Below are 16625 nucleotides of genomic sequence, written 5' to 3'. Positions count from 1 at the left end.
GTCACTCTTACCCCGATCCCCCGCCGCCCTTCCCCCCTGCCGCGGCTCCCAGGGCTCTGGCACCTTGCCACCGAGTGTCATTAGGGGCTGAAACTTGACACAAGCCTTCCCGACGCAGACACCCCCGCCACCCCCCTCCCTCCTTCGCTCCCCTCGCGGCAAGTTTACTTTCAAGGAGTTGGACGGTGTTTCCGCCTCAAAGGCCGGCCGAGTGCGGGTTCCAGGGGGAGGGGCGGGCTCGGAAGGGTGTCTTCACCTGCCCCACGGCCTAGAATGTTCGCAGGCTCCCGGCTGGCCCCCAGCCAGAGCGCCCGAGGCCCGCGCCCCCTCCTCTTCGCTTTGTAGAGGCTAATCCACCGAGAGTCCCAGCGATCCGCACACGCACTCCGGGCACCCCCCCCCGGACCCACACGTCCGGCCACCTTTCGGGTCAGCGACACAGCCGTGTACTCCCAATTCTCAGAGGCTTACAGTTCTCAGAACGCCACAGACGGCGCGAGGAGGGCCGCAGAAGTGGTTCCCTTCAACTCTGCAAAGGTCTCATAAAGTCCCCCTCCAGGTGCTGCCAAGGGCTGGGAGCCGCGAGAAGTGCAGTGAGAGATACTCCGAGCCCCTCTGGGTTTGCTTTGAGGGGAGCTAAACCCAGAACCTCGGGATGTTTCAGTCCTGGAGGTCGCCAGGCTCTGGATGCGGCAGACTGGGGCGGGGGAGGGGGCGCCAGGGGTAGGCCCTCTCCGCGATCCGACGGCCGTGCCAAGTAGCCAGCGAGAAGAGGCTGGGTTGAGGGAAGGCGGCCACACACGTGCGCAAAGAGCGAGGCGCGGTAAAAAGCTTGAGACGCACTCGGAAAAGCAGAGCGCGCCCGGCCGACCCAGGAGACTGGCGAGGGCAGGCGAGGAGCTGGCAGCGAGACAAAGCGGGAGGAGAGCGCCAGGGAGGCTCAGCCGCAGACCCGGAAACGCAGGCAGCAGCAGACGCCCGAGCCCCGACGCGGAGGCGTGCGCAGCCAGGCCCGGCCTGGCATCCCTGGGTTTGCGAGCCCGGGGACGCTGACGCGGACTCTTGGTGGGGCCTTCTGCCAGACCTGGTCTCTGTTGGGCCTGGGCTGGCTCGGCGAATCAGCTCGGGCCTTCCCAGCAGACGGTGGGGCCCACGCGGTGGGCTTAACTGATGGGGACCCCTCTGGTCCCCGCCCCTCCCTGAGCCTCGGGACAAAGGTGTGGGTTTGAGGAGGTCAGCACTTTCTCCAGGCGAGAGTACAGCCCTCACGTGTCCACCCTGGGGGCCACTGGCAACTGTTTATCTGACTTGGAGGTGCCAGGAGGCCACCACCCTTGACTGAATTGACATTCCAGCTTGCCCATCGCAAGACCCCTACGGCAAAGCCCACGCCCTGACTTTCCAACCACTGGGAATCGAGTGGGCTTCCCACAAGGAGGAACAGTGTCATGTGAGAGGAGCCCCTCAGCTTCCATTTCTCCGCTGCTCCCTTCCACTGCCCGCACAATGGACCCAGCACGCGGCTCCGACTGGGCCAGGAGCACCTTTTACTCACTGATCTCCCCTTCACTTCTCCCCACGCTGCCTGGGCAGCCCGGGACAGAAGTCTCCGAGCACGCCTCTCTAACCTCGAATGAAGCTGAGCGCTTTCTCCAGGCTGTTGGCTCTGCCGCACACTGGCTGCACACACACACACCACACCAGGAGTTGTTCACACACACACACACCCCACACACACCACGAGTTGTTCTCGCCCTTCCTGTCTCCCTGCTGGGCGCCCTCAAAACCTAACTGCTCAGCCTGAGTTCAGAGCCCCGGCAGAGTGGGGAGCCTGGAGCACCAAGAGGAGGTGGCCAAGGGAGAGAAGGAGAGGGCCGGTAATGGAGGAGGGGGCGCATGCCTGAGAGAGAGGAAGCCAGCTTGCAGCCACAGCCTGGAGGAGAGGAGGAGTATAAAGGGAAAGCCAACACTAATCCCTCAGCCTACCTACGTGGGGCCTGACAGTTTACAAAAGCCTTTTCCCTGAATATTATCTCATTCGCACCGGGCTATAAGGGAGGTAGGGCAGATAGCGTTACCCCCACTGACAGAGGAGAGAGAGGACGCCCAGAGAGGTTAAGATAGGTCTGTACCAAGGTCACAGAGCTAAGAGTGGTGGAGGAGCCCCCAGGCCTGGGGTTTCCTGCTCCCAAGTTCACTTTCCTGTTCAATAGCTCTGTGTGTGTGTGTCTGGGTGACTATCTGTGTGAAGGGGAAGGGGGGGTTGGCTGGACAGGAATGAGCAGTCCAGTGAGGGAAGTCCAGGAAGGAAGGACATAGCCTCATACCTCTTCCTCTACTCAGGTCTCACCCAGCAGCCTCCTGCTTTTTCCGTAGCAGCCTGTGAGCCGGCCCCCAACGCGCCTGCCCAGGGGCGAGCTGTCTGTGCCTCCAGCAGTGGCTATTCCAGCGGGCTTAGATCTTTGGGAGGCCCCGCTCTGCCTGTCTGCTTGGCTCTCCTCTCTGCCTGTCATCCCCACCCCCAGCCTCGGCTGCAGGATGCCTTGCGTCCAACTGTGGTTTCCGGGCAATAAAACAACTATTAAAGTCTCAGGCACGGCTGGTGATTTGCATCACATCCTCTCGTGCATGGATTCAATATTTAATACACAATATTGAATACGGATATTAAAAATCAATAGCTGAGGACCCCTGGGGAGGCGGCACAGTGCGATCCTGCTTCGGGAACACAACCAGCTCCTCTAAAAAGACAGGAACGGCAAGTTCAGCCAAGCTGAGCCCAGCGCCAGGGGAAGTGAGGAGTAGTGGATGCCTCGCAGCTTCCTGATCTACTTAACTGCATCATTCCTAAGTCAGGCTAAAGGGAGGCCAAAGGAACTCACTGTGCCCTCAGGCTTTACTAGCTGGCGAGTGGGGTGGGGTAGAATTTGTTTCCAAGCAAGCTACCAGGTGGATGGAGATGCCCGTTTTGTTGCCATTTGCTCTTTGGTTTGGTTTGGTGCAGGCAAGCACTCAACACTTCCCACCATGATGGCTCCTTCCCAGGTCTCATGACATCCACCGCCCATAGGCCCCACGGGGAGCTTCTGGCAAAAGCTTTCAGGGAGATGGACCAGAGGATGCCAATGGCTCAGAATATTATCTGTACAGTAAAAGAAATGTTAATTAGGCTCGGAGTCACAGGGTCTTCTGAGGCACCACCAGTCTGCAAGACAGAAACCCTCAAGCACGTGACCTGCCAAAGGGCCTGGTGATGGCCGGCTGGTGACAGGACGATGACGAGAAGGAGGCAAGACACTGAGGCACTCCTGATCCAGAACAAGAATCCGGATTGCCTGTTAAACAGCCAGGAGAAGAGGGAGCTCCCGGGACGCATAATTATCTTTTCAGGCCTGAAGAGGAACACAAATTACTCTCTTCTTTATCAAAACACAGAAATACACTTTCCCCTACATAGCAACAAGGTTCTTGCATGCTGATAGGGAAGGGGTGAAAAAGAATAAACATTTTTGAGAGAAGATTCCCTTTTTTTCCCCAGTACAGAAACAGAAGAGAAACTAACAGTGGGAGACACACTTAGCTTATCTGATTGGAAGGGTCTGGACGTTTTTCGATGCCAAAGAACTAGGTGAACTTGACCTATTGAAGTGCCATCCTAGACACCAACTTACCATATCAGTTTTATAGATTCCCTTTTTATCAGAGCTTAAATCAATATGGATGGAGTTGGAAACCTTGCGCTAGTTATAAATAGAAAGGACACCTCAGGAAAACCCCAAAGTGGCAATTTGGGTAAAAGTGAGAAGGGAAGGAAAGAGGTGTTAGAAAATGACAGTTAATGAGCCAGTGGCCTTGCCTCTTTGTTCCCTAACAGTTGTCAGAGAAACCATCAAAGGGAGGGAACAGGGGCCCTTCTCAGAACCGTCACAGGAAAAGCTGACTCGCTTTCTGGCTGCTGCAGATCCCTTCGGTGGTGGCTCACAGACCGGCCCCCTGGGAGTTTGCCTGTGTATATTTATGCGTTTCCGGGCTAGAGGTGCCAGCACTTTTTACAATGTCAGGCCTGGGCCTGTGAAACCCACTAGTAAAAGTTCTATTCAAAGGAAAGGATGTTCTAAGGCAAATGTATATGGAACAACTGCTCCAGCATAGTCAGCAACATCTTCTTGGGTCCTTCAACACTACCAAACTCCCTCGCTTCTTCCCACCTTGGCCATTGGCCAGGCTCTGGGCCTCCTCTAGACCCATGCAGACCTGACAGTTTGCAGACCCCACAGTTCGCTCGGAGTAGGGACATATGACCAGGGTATGAGCCAGCTGGCCAATGGGGAAAGGAGGCTCAGCTTGGGGGCGGGTGGGGAACCCAAGGGCCCAGGGTACAAGCTCAGAACCCACTGAGGATGACACCTCCCCCTTGGACCCACCTGGTACTCCAAATCAAGACAGAAAATGGTGGCCTTGTCCCATATTGGTGGGCTACACCTAAGGTGGAGGCGGCTTCTGTGGCATGAAGAACCTACACATCGGGTCCCAAATTTGGAAAGGATTTGGAGGCAGGAGGGGTGTGTGTATCTTCAGGCCTCGCACCTCTCCACCCTTCTGAACATTTTCCTGGAACCAACTGAAGCTACTAGTGGAGTTGTTCCTGAAGCTCCTCGGGAACTCCTCCTGGTGCACGGCTACAAGGAGTATGGCCTTCTGTCACAGGATCCCTAGGATAGTATTTGCATTCACCAAAACAAGGGGCCTCAGATTCAGGGGCAAAGCCTCACAGTTCCGATACTGACTCTGCCTTCCCTCCCACACCTCGCAGAAACACACCCCCAAACTACTGGGGTGTCCACCGAGCTTGAGGCCAGGGTCAGCGGAGGCACGGTGGCCACCACTACCAAGTTGCCGGCCGAGATAACAGCTGCGGGAGGGGGAGGGGAGCCGCAAGCAGCCACGACCGAACGGTTGCGATCTAGAAAATTCAACAAGAGGCCGCCGCCACCGCGGCGGCGGCGGCGGCGGCTCCAATTAGCTGAGCCAACTGGGAAGGCAGAGAGCGAGGCGGCGGCCCCGCCGATCGTGCCCGGGGCGACTAGGCGGGCGGGGGCGCGGGGCCTCGGAGCTGCCCGGGCGGCCCTCGGCCGGCCCCTCCCGCGGGCTCTCGGAGCGCGCCTGGTGTTTACACACTGTCCTTCCGACACGGGATCAAGTTTCAGGCCGCGCTGGAGGCGCCGGGGGCCGGCCCCAGGCCCGGGAGAGGGGAAGAACTGGAACGGGATCGAAGGCAGCGCTGAGCGGACCAGAAGGCCCGGCGCGCGTGGGCACAGCCAGTGCCGCGATCCCCTCGGGGCTGGGGCGAAGGGAAGTCCGGCGGGCAGGGTGGACCGGGGCAGGTGGGACTGCAGAGAGCTATCCGGAGGGAGAAGCATCCCCGAGTCGCTAGAGTGGTGTGCTTTGCTCACTCGGGCCGGAGAACTAAGCCCCGGCGAGGGGCGGGGAGGACTGCCCAGAAGCCGGGCGCCAAGAACGCTCTGAGCGCCCCTCCTTGAGCTCTCCGCTCTCCCCCCCCCCCCACCCCAGCACCTTTGATACGCTACCGGATGGCTTCAGACCCTTGTGGGGCAGGAGGGGGGCTACAAGAGGAACGCGCTCGCGGAGACCTCGAGCCTCCCCGCGCGCCCTGGCCCCGGGGCTGCCGAGGCCTCGGGCCGAGTGCCGGAGGGCTCGGCGCTCCGCGTCTTCTCTGAGCTGGCAGCGCGCGGGTGCCCCATGCTGTCAGGCGGCGGCGGGTTATGCTTCCAGCAGCAGGCACGCTGTAAACAGCTGCGTGCGCGCCCTCCCCGCTCGGGCTGGGAACCTCACCCAAACACCATGTCGCCTTCTCTCCGGCTCCCGGCAGAGGCTGGGGCGAGGGGGGAGGAGGCGCGGGGGGCGAAGCTTTCGTAGCCCAGCCGGGAGAACCCGGGCCCCCACCCCACCCCCAGGCCAGCGGGGCCCGGGAGCAAGCGTTCTGAACCTTCAGGGGTGCGGAGTGCTGCGGGGAGGGGAAGGAGTCAGCGCCTGCCCCCTCCCCACTGAATGTCTGCTTTGTTCCGGAAAACAAGGGAAGCATTAGGCTGCTGCCCCCGGGGAAACACAAAACTTCTTTTTGAATCTCGGGAAGGGCGGTTGACTGCTCTACGGGGCTCCCGAGACAGACCGAGGAGGGGAAAAGCTGAGAGGGCGGGTGGAGACAGGGAGACTCCGGAGGGAAGACGACGGACAAGTGTGGGGCGGGGAAGACAGCCGCTCAGGGTGACCGGGCAGGAGACCCGGGAACCCGACTCGGCGCGAACGTGCCGCGCGAGTTCCAGCGAGCAGCCGGCCCGGCCAAGTGGCGCCGGCCCAGCCGGCGGCCGTGCCAGCTTCCTGCCCTGCCCAGGACCGTGGAGCAGTCGGGGACGCCGCCGCAGGCTGGCCCGGAATCGCAGGACAGCGGGGTAGGGGGCGCAAAGCTCCCAGTAAACCCCAACCAGAACTTTGTGCATCATATTTCCCCCTCATCCCCAGGGTGGGCCCGGACCCCAGACCTGTGGGGCGTCGGCTGTGGGCTTACAGTCTTGGAGAAAGGAGGGGGCAAAGGCCCAGGGAGCTCCCCCGCGCGGGAGGTGGGAGACTGAGGTGTCTTTGGTCTCATTTGATGACCGCTAATCGGATCGGCTCCCAGGCCCGCTGTGCCGATGCGAGGGGGCGGGTCACTTCTGCCCTGGCCGGTGCGTGCGGGCGAGGGGACGGGGCGAAAGCAGACCTGGAGCTCTCGCTCTCCAGTTCCGGATCCTCTCCCGACCGCCACCCCTCACTTCGCCCTTCCAGCACCTAAGGAAGGGGAGCGCACCCAGGCTCTGCCCCACCCTCCGCGGGGCACTCCCCTCCGCCTCGGAAGCTCAGAACTAGAGCGAGGGTTTTCCCCCTTTCCCCTGGGCTCGCAGGGTTTCCAACTTCCTCTAAACCGCCCTCTCCGCTCCGAAAAGCCCCGAGGAGAGGAGCCGAAAGGAAGCACGCCGCTGGTCTGCGAAATGAAGACCATGTGTGAGGACGGCGGCATCAGAGTGCAGCCGCCGCGGAGTGGGGGGGGTGGGGGTGGCGAAGCCCCCGCGCGGCCGGAGGCTCGGGACAGCAGCAGCCAGCGCCTCTGCTCGGAGCTGGGGACGCGGAGCCGCAGTGAAGAACAGCGGAGAGGCTGGGCTGGCCTCGTGGCGGGCAGCAGGGAGGGGGTGCGGGGGCTGCCGCGCCGTGGGGGGCGGGGGGGCGGGGACGCAGCCCAGGCTTCCTGGGCCGCAGCTGCGACCGAGGGCGCAAGAGCAGATCGTGCTCGGCGGCGGCGGCGGCGGCGGCTCGGGCCCGCCGCGCTCGCAGCTGAGAATCAACAAAGGGAGGCGGCGGGCGAGCGGGGGAGGGGCGCCGCGGAGCGCTCGCTGGCTGCTGTGGAATAATAAAAAATAATTAATAATGATAATAAGAGAAAAATCCCCGGGCTTTCATGGCTCTGGGTTTCCGTGTGGCTGCAGCGGGAAGCGCGCTGTCCTTGAGGCGGCCTCTCTCGCCTGGTCTGCCCGCCCCTCCCCCTCCCTCGCCCCCTCCCCTCCCCAGGAACCGGGAAGAGAAAGGTCTGCAGCTGACAAATATTATCCATTCTCCCCATCGATCGCGGAGTGTACAGATGTGAGCGCTTGATGTGCCCGCGGAGCGGCGGATCCTCCCTGCTCGCTCGCTCTCGCCCAGGCTCCGCTCGCCGCCCCCCTCCTCCCCCTTTGTTCTCCTCCCCTTTCCCTCTCTTTAAATAGATTTCAGGGCGCTGCCTGTTGGAGAGCAGCTGGCGATCTCTCCCGAGAGAGGGAGCGAGTGCAGCCCGAGGTGCCCTGTCACCAGTCTCCCCTCCCCCACCTCGCCTTCCCAGTGAGGTCCCCCCCCCCCCGCCTTTCTCCAGTTTCCGAAAGAGAAAACACCGGGAACACCCACGTCCACTGCACCGCGAGCCTCTCGGAGCCTTTGGACCCCTCGCGCTGTCCCCGTGCTGGTGTCTGTGTGAGGAGGTGGGGGGGGGGGGCGCACGGAGGGGACCCAGGGACGTGCCGGAAGAGCCGAGGGTCGGGATCTTTCTCCGGCAGCAGCAGGCACGCAGCCCCGGTCACGCTGAGAGGGGACAGTTTACCCATTAGGGAAAGTCGGCGGAGGCGGCCCTTTTATTCCTCTTTTGCAGATGGCAGATTAAGCCAGCAGCGTCCGGCCTCAAAGGGGCCGGCCGCTCGGCTAAGGGTTAACCCGTCGGCCGGTAATCGCAGGCACACACACACACACACACTCACACACACACGCGCGGGCGCGCGCGACGCGCCCTCCCCGCCCGCCCGAGCGCCCGCCACAGCCCGCAGTGCGCCCGGGGCTGGTGTGGGGGGGGGGACTCGGGGGGAGGGGCGGGGCGGGCTTAACCAGGCCGCTCGACTGAGCCGAGGCCACCTCGCCGTCTGTCACTTAAATGATTGTCCTCCGCTCCGCTCCGTGCGGTCAGTACGGGCTGTTAACAGGCAGTTGCAATCAGTTTCCGAAAGGTCAGCCAAGGTCCTCCGGCTCTCGCAGACGGAAGGCATTACGAAACCGCTTTTGTATCTGCAGGCACTTTAGAAAAAGACGCGAGGAGGGGCGCACCGCAGCGCCGCGATGCTGCGAGCCCCGGGAGAGGGGCGGGGGCCGTGGGGCGGGGGAGCTCGCCCACCCCCGCCCCCCGCCGCTGCCTGGACTCGGCGGCGGGGAAACCACACCGCGAGTGACCCAGGCCCTCCCGGTTTCGATGGGGAAGCAGGAAGGAAGGGGGGGAGCAGGCGGCAAGGCAAGGAGGAACGGGAGGAAGTGGGAGAGGCGTCCGGGCTCCCCTCCTCTCCTGGCCTACGGCCCACCCCAGGACCCAGACCCGGGCGGGAGGCCCTGGGTGCCTCAAGACCCCGCTTGGACTCTCAGGTCCTCCTGTCTCTGGGATGTGGGGCGGGGGGAGGGGGGCTCGGGGAAAAAGACCCTCGCAGAGCAAGCGAGTCCCCGCGCGGTGTCTGAAGAAGCTGCTGCTGCCGCCGCTAGAAGTCGTCCATCAGCAACCAGTCCAACCTGCCAGTGATAATGTGCGATCAACACCAAATCACCCCCGCCAGGCGCGATCCATCATCGCTGCGCGCCGCGGGCCCGCGTGAGGCTGACTCGGGGCTTGGGGTGGGGGGTGCGGAGCAGGAGGCTATCGCCCAGCGCACTGGGACTCTCAGCGCACCTAGTTGCCCCTTCGGGAGGCCTGCATCCCGGCGTTCATAACTCTCCAAGTTCCCCAGCCGCAAAGCTCAGATCCGGTGGCACCGAGTTCCCAGCACAGGTCACTTAAGAGCCCTCACGCCTTACTATCCAGGTCACACCCTCCCTTCCTCGGAGCTGCCCTGCCCGTCCCCTCCCCCTCCTTCGAGAAAGCCTGGCTGGCGGGAAATTAATATTTAATATCGTGAAATTGATTAAAGGGCTGGAAGCCGGCGATGGGGTGGGGGGAAGGGTAGGGGCGTAATTAAAGATCTGAGAGTCGTGGCCGCTCCTCGTCTGCTGGAGCCGCACGCAGCCTTTGTGAGGTCGAGGCGGAACTGCGCTAGGCTGAGCCCGGCGGCCTCGGGGCGGTGGCCGGTGCTGCCCAGGATCTGGCCGGCGCCCGAGGGTGGAAGGCAGGGGGCGGGCTGTCCGGAGGTGGCCAGTTAACCTTAGCGCACCTGAGGCTGTGCGTGCAGCCGCGCTTCCCATGCCTGCCTGTACCGTGGGCTCCTCTCGGCCGCAGGAGCCTGAGGGTTGGGTGTTGGAGCTTTTCGCTGCGAGTTCGGCGCCGAAGCGCCTTCCCCGCCCGGGGGGCACAGGAGGGTTCATCTCCCCTTCGATTCCAAGGTCCCCAGCGCTGCCTCACACCTCGGGCCCCGCTCCGAAGCCCCGGTCCCAACCTTTGATTGGGGTCTTCTGGGTCTCCCACGCCCGCCTTTCGGAAGCCATGAGCTAGATACAACCAGTTCTGTAACTGGGGGGCGGTCCTGAGGCCGAGGCTGCCCGGAGCCCCCGCCGGTTTTCTCCCGTCCAGGCCCCACCCCGGGCCGCTCACACTCAGTCAGCTGCACTGCAGATGGGGCCTGCCGCTCGAGGCGGCGGTCTCCAGGGAGCCGTCACCGAACCAGCTCCGCCGGCCGCCTGTCGTACCGTTTATGGTTACTGCGCCTCCCGGGAGGGGCACGGGGGCTGGACATGGCTCGAGGTGGGTACCCCCGGGCCACCCGAGCTGGCGCTACTAGAGGAATTCGGTGGGCGCAAGGTCAGCGGTAACCCTTCGGCGCGGGCTGCCGTGTAGAAATCGGATGGATTTGGCTCCGTGGTAGGATGACCCCCAGCTCCTGCAGGCCTGGCTCCAGAGGGCCGCTTTGAACTTTTTCTTGTACACGTTTTATTTTTTTGGTGAAGCGGTCTGTCTGAAAAGTACCAAATGTGCAGAGGGGAGGAAGCACAAACACTACAAGCAGCGTCTTTGGCCCTAATCAGCTGGGGGCCAGGAGGGCCCGCCAGGCTCCAGGCCAGCTAGAAGGAAGGTCAGGACCAAAGAGGATTAGGCCCAGTCTTGGGTTTATTGCTGTACTTGAACAAAGCACCGGGGGCTGCCTAAACTGGAGCAGAGAGAGGTAATTAATAGAGGGGCTGCAGAAGTAAAGAAAGGCTGGTGTGGCGGCTGCCTGGGTGGGTGGAGGAAGTGTTCTCCATGAGAATAACCAGCCGGTGCAAACGTTATGCAGAACGACTTTATTTCACCAAAACAAAACAAAAAAGTTCACTTTCAGCCTCTCACGCTGAGTTGATAAGCTACATGCAAACCTGGGATGGAATCTTGAACCAGTGGGAGGTGTCAGGCTGCAATTTACAAAGGGCGAAGGGAAGCTTTTCCGGGTACCTCTCCGTTTCTACCATTGTGATTCTACCGGCATCAGCTACTCCCTTGGGTGGCCCTTCTGACCTCCCAACCTGAGCCCAAGGCGAGATCACTCGGAAGGCACCGCATTCATCAATGCCATTTCTGGTAAATTGGACCTCAGGTTCTGGAGTGTCCTAGAAGACAGGCAGCTTACACAGTGCGCATACCGATGTCAGAGCAAATGTGATGGGCTGCTCATATTCTGTAGCCTCTACTGGACTATATTACGGATTTCCTAACGAGATGTACCCCATTTTCCAAAACATTCTTGATTTCAAGAGCTCTAGGCCTGTATATTAATTGGGCGCGATCCTCGACCTGCGGTCATGGGTATTGTGTCACTGTACACCAAACGTGTGCACCAATCGTGTCCCACGCCGTAGCGGCCGAGCTGCCAGGGTGGAAGGGAATGGCTTGGGGTTGAGGTCTGCATTCAGTGGTACCCACTGGTCCGCTGTCCACTGTGTCTAGTCCGGCAGCCATCCTCCTCGCAGTCCTTATCTCAACCAGGACCTGTCCCTACCTCCTCCTATCGAGAGTCTGGGGGAGTTGGGTGATAAAACATCCCTTTAGGCGTCATCCAGGTAGGACGCTGGGCCAGGGAGCTTGTCTGGGGAAGGGGCAGGGCTGGGTCCTCACCGGTCCCCTTAGGCCAAGGAGGAGCGGCCTTCCCGCTGGGAGGCCCAGGCCCGGCGCACAGGTTCCCGGGGGGCTGTGCCCGCCTTTCCCCCGGGCGCGGGCTGCACGCCGGCCGCCATCTTAGCCCGGGCGGCGCGGGCGGTGCTGCCCCCGGCGGTGGGACCGCAGAGCCGCTGGCCGGGCCCAGGCGGCAGTGCGGGCGTTCCCGGGGCGCCGTGCCCCTTTCCCTCCAGCGGCCCTTCCGCGCAGTTGGTCGCGGCTGACCCCTGGCCCGGGGCGACCGCTCCTGGTTAACGCGCAGGCTGTGGTCGCCCCTAGCCGCCACGCCAAGGCGGATTTTAAGCCCGAGGAACGACCTCAGGTTCCAGGACTCCTGAATGGTCCAGGCGGTATGACCTCTCCTGCACCCAGCGGCCCGCGCATCCTGCAACTTGGCCTGCCGTCATCCTGGGGGGCAAGGCCTGCAGCACAGTCCCCACCGTCCAAAGGGTCTCTGAGCAGCTTTGAGGGCAGACAGGATTTGAAAGTTCTGTCTCTTTAAGGGGTCTAGGTTGGAGAAGACTCACTCTACTTTTAGGCCTTTTGACAGGGCTTTATGGAGAGCTTGCTAAGGGCTAGGCACTGACTGAGGCCCTAGGGGAATCCAAAAGTACAAAAGTGAATTCTGTAAAAAGGCACCCCTGGCCCTCAAGTAATTTACAGTCTAGCTGGGAAGGCAGACTTGTAAATGACTAACTAAACACAAATAAAAGGCAACGTGAAATTAATGTAAACAAAGGGCATGAATCCTGCAGTAAATGGTCTGGGGAAGGGCCAATTAATTATTTTTAAAATAACCTTTACTTCTAAAAATGTAGAATCAGTTCTGGGAGGGGAAGGGAGGATAAAAATATGCTAACACTGAATAGTTTCAGGGTTCCAGGGAATAACAGTCATCACTTCTGAAAGGTTGCTGTTTAGGAAAAATGGTGAAAGTTTATTTAAACTAAGCAAAATACCAAGATTCAGAAACTTAGGATTCACGTCTCAGCTCCTGACATCAGCTGAGCTGTAGAGATGCAGTTATCCATCCAAACACAATACCACCACCTTCTCCCTCCCTCACTTTGAAATCGGTAAAACTCCCACCACACTTCATAAAAAGCAAAGTTTTAGAAAATAAAACTAAAGGGAAGATGAGAAACTTCTAAAAAGGTTTGCGGCTGGAAGACAATGGGAATGAAAAAAGAAACACACAGAACAAAAAAAGATCAGCCTTTTTGCAGATGGGCTGCAAGATGTGAACATGCAAAAAAAAAAAAAAAAAAACCTGCCCCAAGATGATTTGTAGAGAGGTTGGAGAGTGTGGGAAAAATCAGTCATAGGTCAAAGAAAATGAAGCAAATAGAAAAAGGAGGCAATTATTAACTCCAGGGGAAAAAAAAATCCTACAAGAAAGGAAAGGCAATCACTGAAGCTCATCTGCCTCAGCAATAAACAATCCATATGTGGTTACAAAGTAAACACTGGACATGAATTTAATAAGAAGTTATGGTACAGGTCTATTGTGAGGGTGGGGGAGGGGAAGTGTGACGCAGAGAACTAAAATCCTCCTCTACCACACCGGGAGGTCAACAGATGATATTATTGTGGATTTTTTTCAGAGAAGGCCACATCTACTTATTACTTAGAAAGTTTGGCAAAACAAGGGAGAGGGGTGCTTTCTTGTAACAAGCCTTTACATACTATTTGGGCTTCATAAACTTTGGGCAAATAATTACTTTGTGAAAAATACAAATTTTAATTTTAAAAAGTAAACACACATAAAATACAAATAAAACTATAGAAATAAAAATATTTAAAAAACTGAGAACTCCCAGCCACAATGATGTAACTTTGAAACTGTCTTTCTTCAACATACCCAGCTCCAATTATGCAAAATTTGGAAAGAAACTGGAAGGCAAATGGATTTAGAGCTCCTGGACTGTCCATCCCTAGCTATAAAGAGCAAGTCACCTAAATTTGCTGTTCTCAGGAGACGCCATTTCTGGCTTTACAGTGAAAATACCTTCCCAAGTATTAATGGAATTTCAAATACCCGCACTACCCACTATAGAAATGAACAGAAGCAAACTTTACAGGGCTAATTTAGAAGGCTTCCAGAGGCTTCCCCTAGGAGCCTACTACTCACACCAGAAAAATCCCTCTTTGGAGTTAACTTTGATTAGGAATTGCTTCCTCTGGATGATCCTCCACTTTTAAATGCTAATTGTCTTTGCCCATTACATGTTAATGTGAATTTCAGTTCACAGGTAACCTGTTAGGATGTCCAACTCTATTGCACCACCTGTTTGGGTCTTCCACTCAAATGGCTGCACCCACTACATATAGTCCTGCAGCTAACAACATCCCCGAAAGGCTTCACTTTCAAAACTAAAGAAAACATCCCCTCCCCCCGCCCCAACTTCAAATCCCACCTTGCTGGCTAAACAAGAAACATAGGTAGGGTGACACCCCTGTCTTTTTTTTTAACTCCAAATAAAGCCTAGGAGGGATCTAGTAATTCAATAACTTATGAACACTGGACCATGCAGATGAGAGGGGCTGAAACAAAGAGCGAGTAACGGGCCTACTGCTCCAACCTGCTCGGTCGACGCTGGCTTGATCTACAGCCTAAGGCTGGCCCGATCTGCTCCCAAGATGCCCTTTTGACCCCCATCCTGTCCTGTGTCACCATCTCTTTTCTTAGTGATCAGAGAGAAAAATCTGTTTCGCCTCTGCCCTGAGAACAGAACTGCCACTAGCCTATTTGCTGATATCAGGAGCACTGGAGAAAAGTGCCTCTGGGCCTGAATTCCAGTCCTCACTCTCTGTCGTGGCTGGGAGCCTTAGTACAGTATGCAAGCTACACAACCTGACATGGATGGCCCTGCTCCAGAAGCCAGCTTCCTTTGAGGGCTCTACTGAAGGTTGCTCAGTTCTGACGCACAAGGTTCCTGCTCCATTTGGGTTTCTTTGGTTTCCAGCAGAGCAGACCTGTTTTTCAGCCCTGCAGACCCCTAATCAACTGAGGAGAGGCTGAGGTGAACCAGGTACATCCTGGGAAGTTGGGGTGAGGTCAGGAAAGGGGCAGGTCAGTCAGAGTTTACCTGGGAGTCCTCCACTAACTCAGGGATTTCAATTTTCATTGAGATCTAAAGACAGGAGCATCCCGCCCCAAAGCCTTGCTGAAAATGAAATCTTCATGAGCAAAAAAGGAAAGCCAGCCAGAGGGTGCACATGCCTTTTGGAATTTCAAAAACGGGAAAATGATGAGATTTCAGATTTAGGGAAGGCGTGTCACATTAAGGGAGCCAGAGAAAATAATAACTGCCAATTCCGAAGCAAAACAAAATCGTGTTTTTCCACTGCGTTTCTATCTCTGTCTCCTAGTCGAGCCACAATGAAATAGCAGATCAAATAGCAGATCAAAGGCAGAGGCAAATACAATTATGTTGCCTGTGAAACCCCTAGCATGAAATTAGAAGTCAAACTCTCCATTCAGGGGTTAGAGACAAGGATAATGGGAACCTGGGGCCCTAGAGATGTACCCAGCCCCTTTCAGTCACAACACTATCCATGCTGGATATTTAAAACCACACCTGGGGGTAGGGGACAAACAGTAAGTATTAGAGTCATTTATTATTAGAGCAATGTATTATTTTTTCCACACTTTAGCAAATACACTGACTACAGTTCCAGCTCTGTACCACAGAAAGGTATCTGTATGTTGAAAGAAAAAAAAAAGGTGATTTGCAAGCAAATCATGAAAATAATGTTGCCTGAGGCGATGAAGGGTTACCACAGATCCCCCTAAGATGGCGGGTGAAGGATGGTGGCAGCCAGATTCCACAGTCCTGTCCTTTACCTGCTTTCCCTTTCAATGCTGAAGGGCCTACAACCCAGCTGATCCCACCAACCAATTCTTCCTTAGTCCTTCCCACACATCACAAGCTCACAGAGAGAGCTATCCTTTGATATCTATTTTCCATAAAACCCATATTTGCTTTATGGCTCTATTTCTTTTACCCTGGCCTAATTTTAGCTCTCTGTCTCCCCCTCACCCCCCATATAATTTATGCAGCCTCTTGAGGGTACAAGCTCCTATTATAATGTAGACTATTCTGTTTAGAGCCAGTGCTAATTAAGCTTAGCTCTCAAGAGTGCCTGGCATGGCTTGCTTTCTTCTTTCTTTTTTCCCCAGTGACCATAAGTTCTTTCACACTCCTCCCAATGAGGGGTAGGTCTATGTCCCTTCCCCTTGAATCTGAGTGGGCCCATGACTCATTGTAGGCAACAGAATATAGTAGAAATGATGCCACATGGTTTCTGAGGGTGGGTTGGAAAAGGTGATGCTGGAAGGCTTGTTTTTGGAGCCCTGAGCTGCTGCTATGTAACTTCAAGTCTTACTGCCCTTAAGCTGCCATACTGTGAGGAAGCCCAAGCCACACGCAGAGCCCGGTGCTGGTGCCTCTGAACACAGCGGCAGTCCCAGCCAGCAGCCTGACAGGTGGGTGAGGTAGCCTCCAGATGATTCTAGCCCCCAGAATCTCCACTGAATTCTGGACCCACTGAGTCCATGAGGAGAATTCAGTTGCTTTCACACTAGCTCCCTTGCAGCTGACAAGCTCTGACCCTCACTTCTGATAGTAAGAAGGGGAAGTCAGTTTTATAACATACCTGCTAGAAGGCGAGCTGGATTAAAATCAGAAGTGTGGAGGGCAGGACATATTTCATCACAACCAAAATCCTCGACCTTGGGTGGCACAACGTCTTGTTCTTTATGGGATCCCTGGAGGACAGACAGTGACCTGTCTCCCCCTCAGATCTGAACTCACATTTCCCCAAAAGCAAGGGTCCTCAACCTCCGGGATCTAATGCCTGATGATCTGAAGTGGAGCTGATTTAATAATAATGGAAACAAAGTGCACAAAAAATGTAAGGTGCTTGAATCATCCCACACACACCCCCGGGG

At 57.2% G+C, this 16625-nt stretch overlaps 1 protein-coding gene across 4 annotated transcripts in view; it reads right to left on the bottom strand.

Annotated features, from left to right (window-relative positions):
• The window catches only part of BCOR (BCL6 corepressor), a 117329-nt gene that overhangs the window by 87823 nt on the left and 12881 nt on the right, over positions 1 to 16625 (bottom strand). The window contains exon 1 of one of the 4 annotated variants that reach the window (XM_043895448.1): positions 472 to 1712. The exons of 2 other annotated variants lie outside the window; for them this stretch is intronic. The gene's annotated coding sequence lies outside the window, so the exon portion shown is untranslated. Of the gene's footprint in view, positions 1 to 168; positions 405 to 471; positions 1713 to 16625 lie in introns of those variants that run through there. One more of the 4 variants, XM_043895449.1, reaches the window with a different exon arrangement.

Source organism: Cervus elaphus, chromosome X (genome assembly GCF_910594005.1).
Source record: "Cervus elaphus chromosome X, mCerEla1.1, whole genome shotgun sequence".
Taxonomy (NCBI): domain Eukaryota; kingdom Metazoa; phylum Chordata; class Mammalia; order Artiodactyla; family Cervidae; genus Cervus; species Cervus elaphus.
The sequence above is the reverse complement of the archived record's forward strand: the minus strand, read 5'-3'. Positions and strand labels throughout refer to the sequence as shown.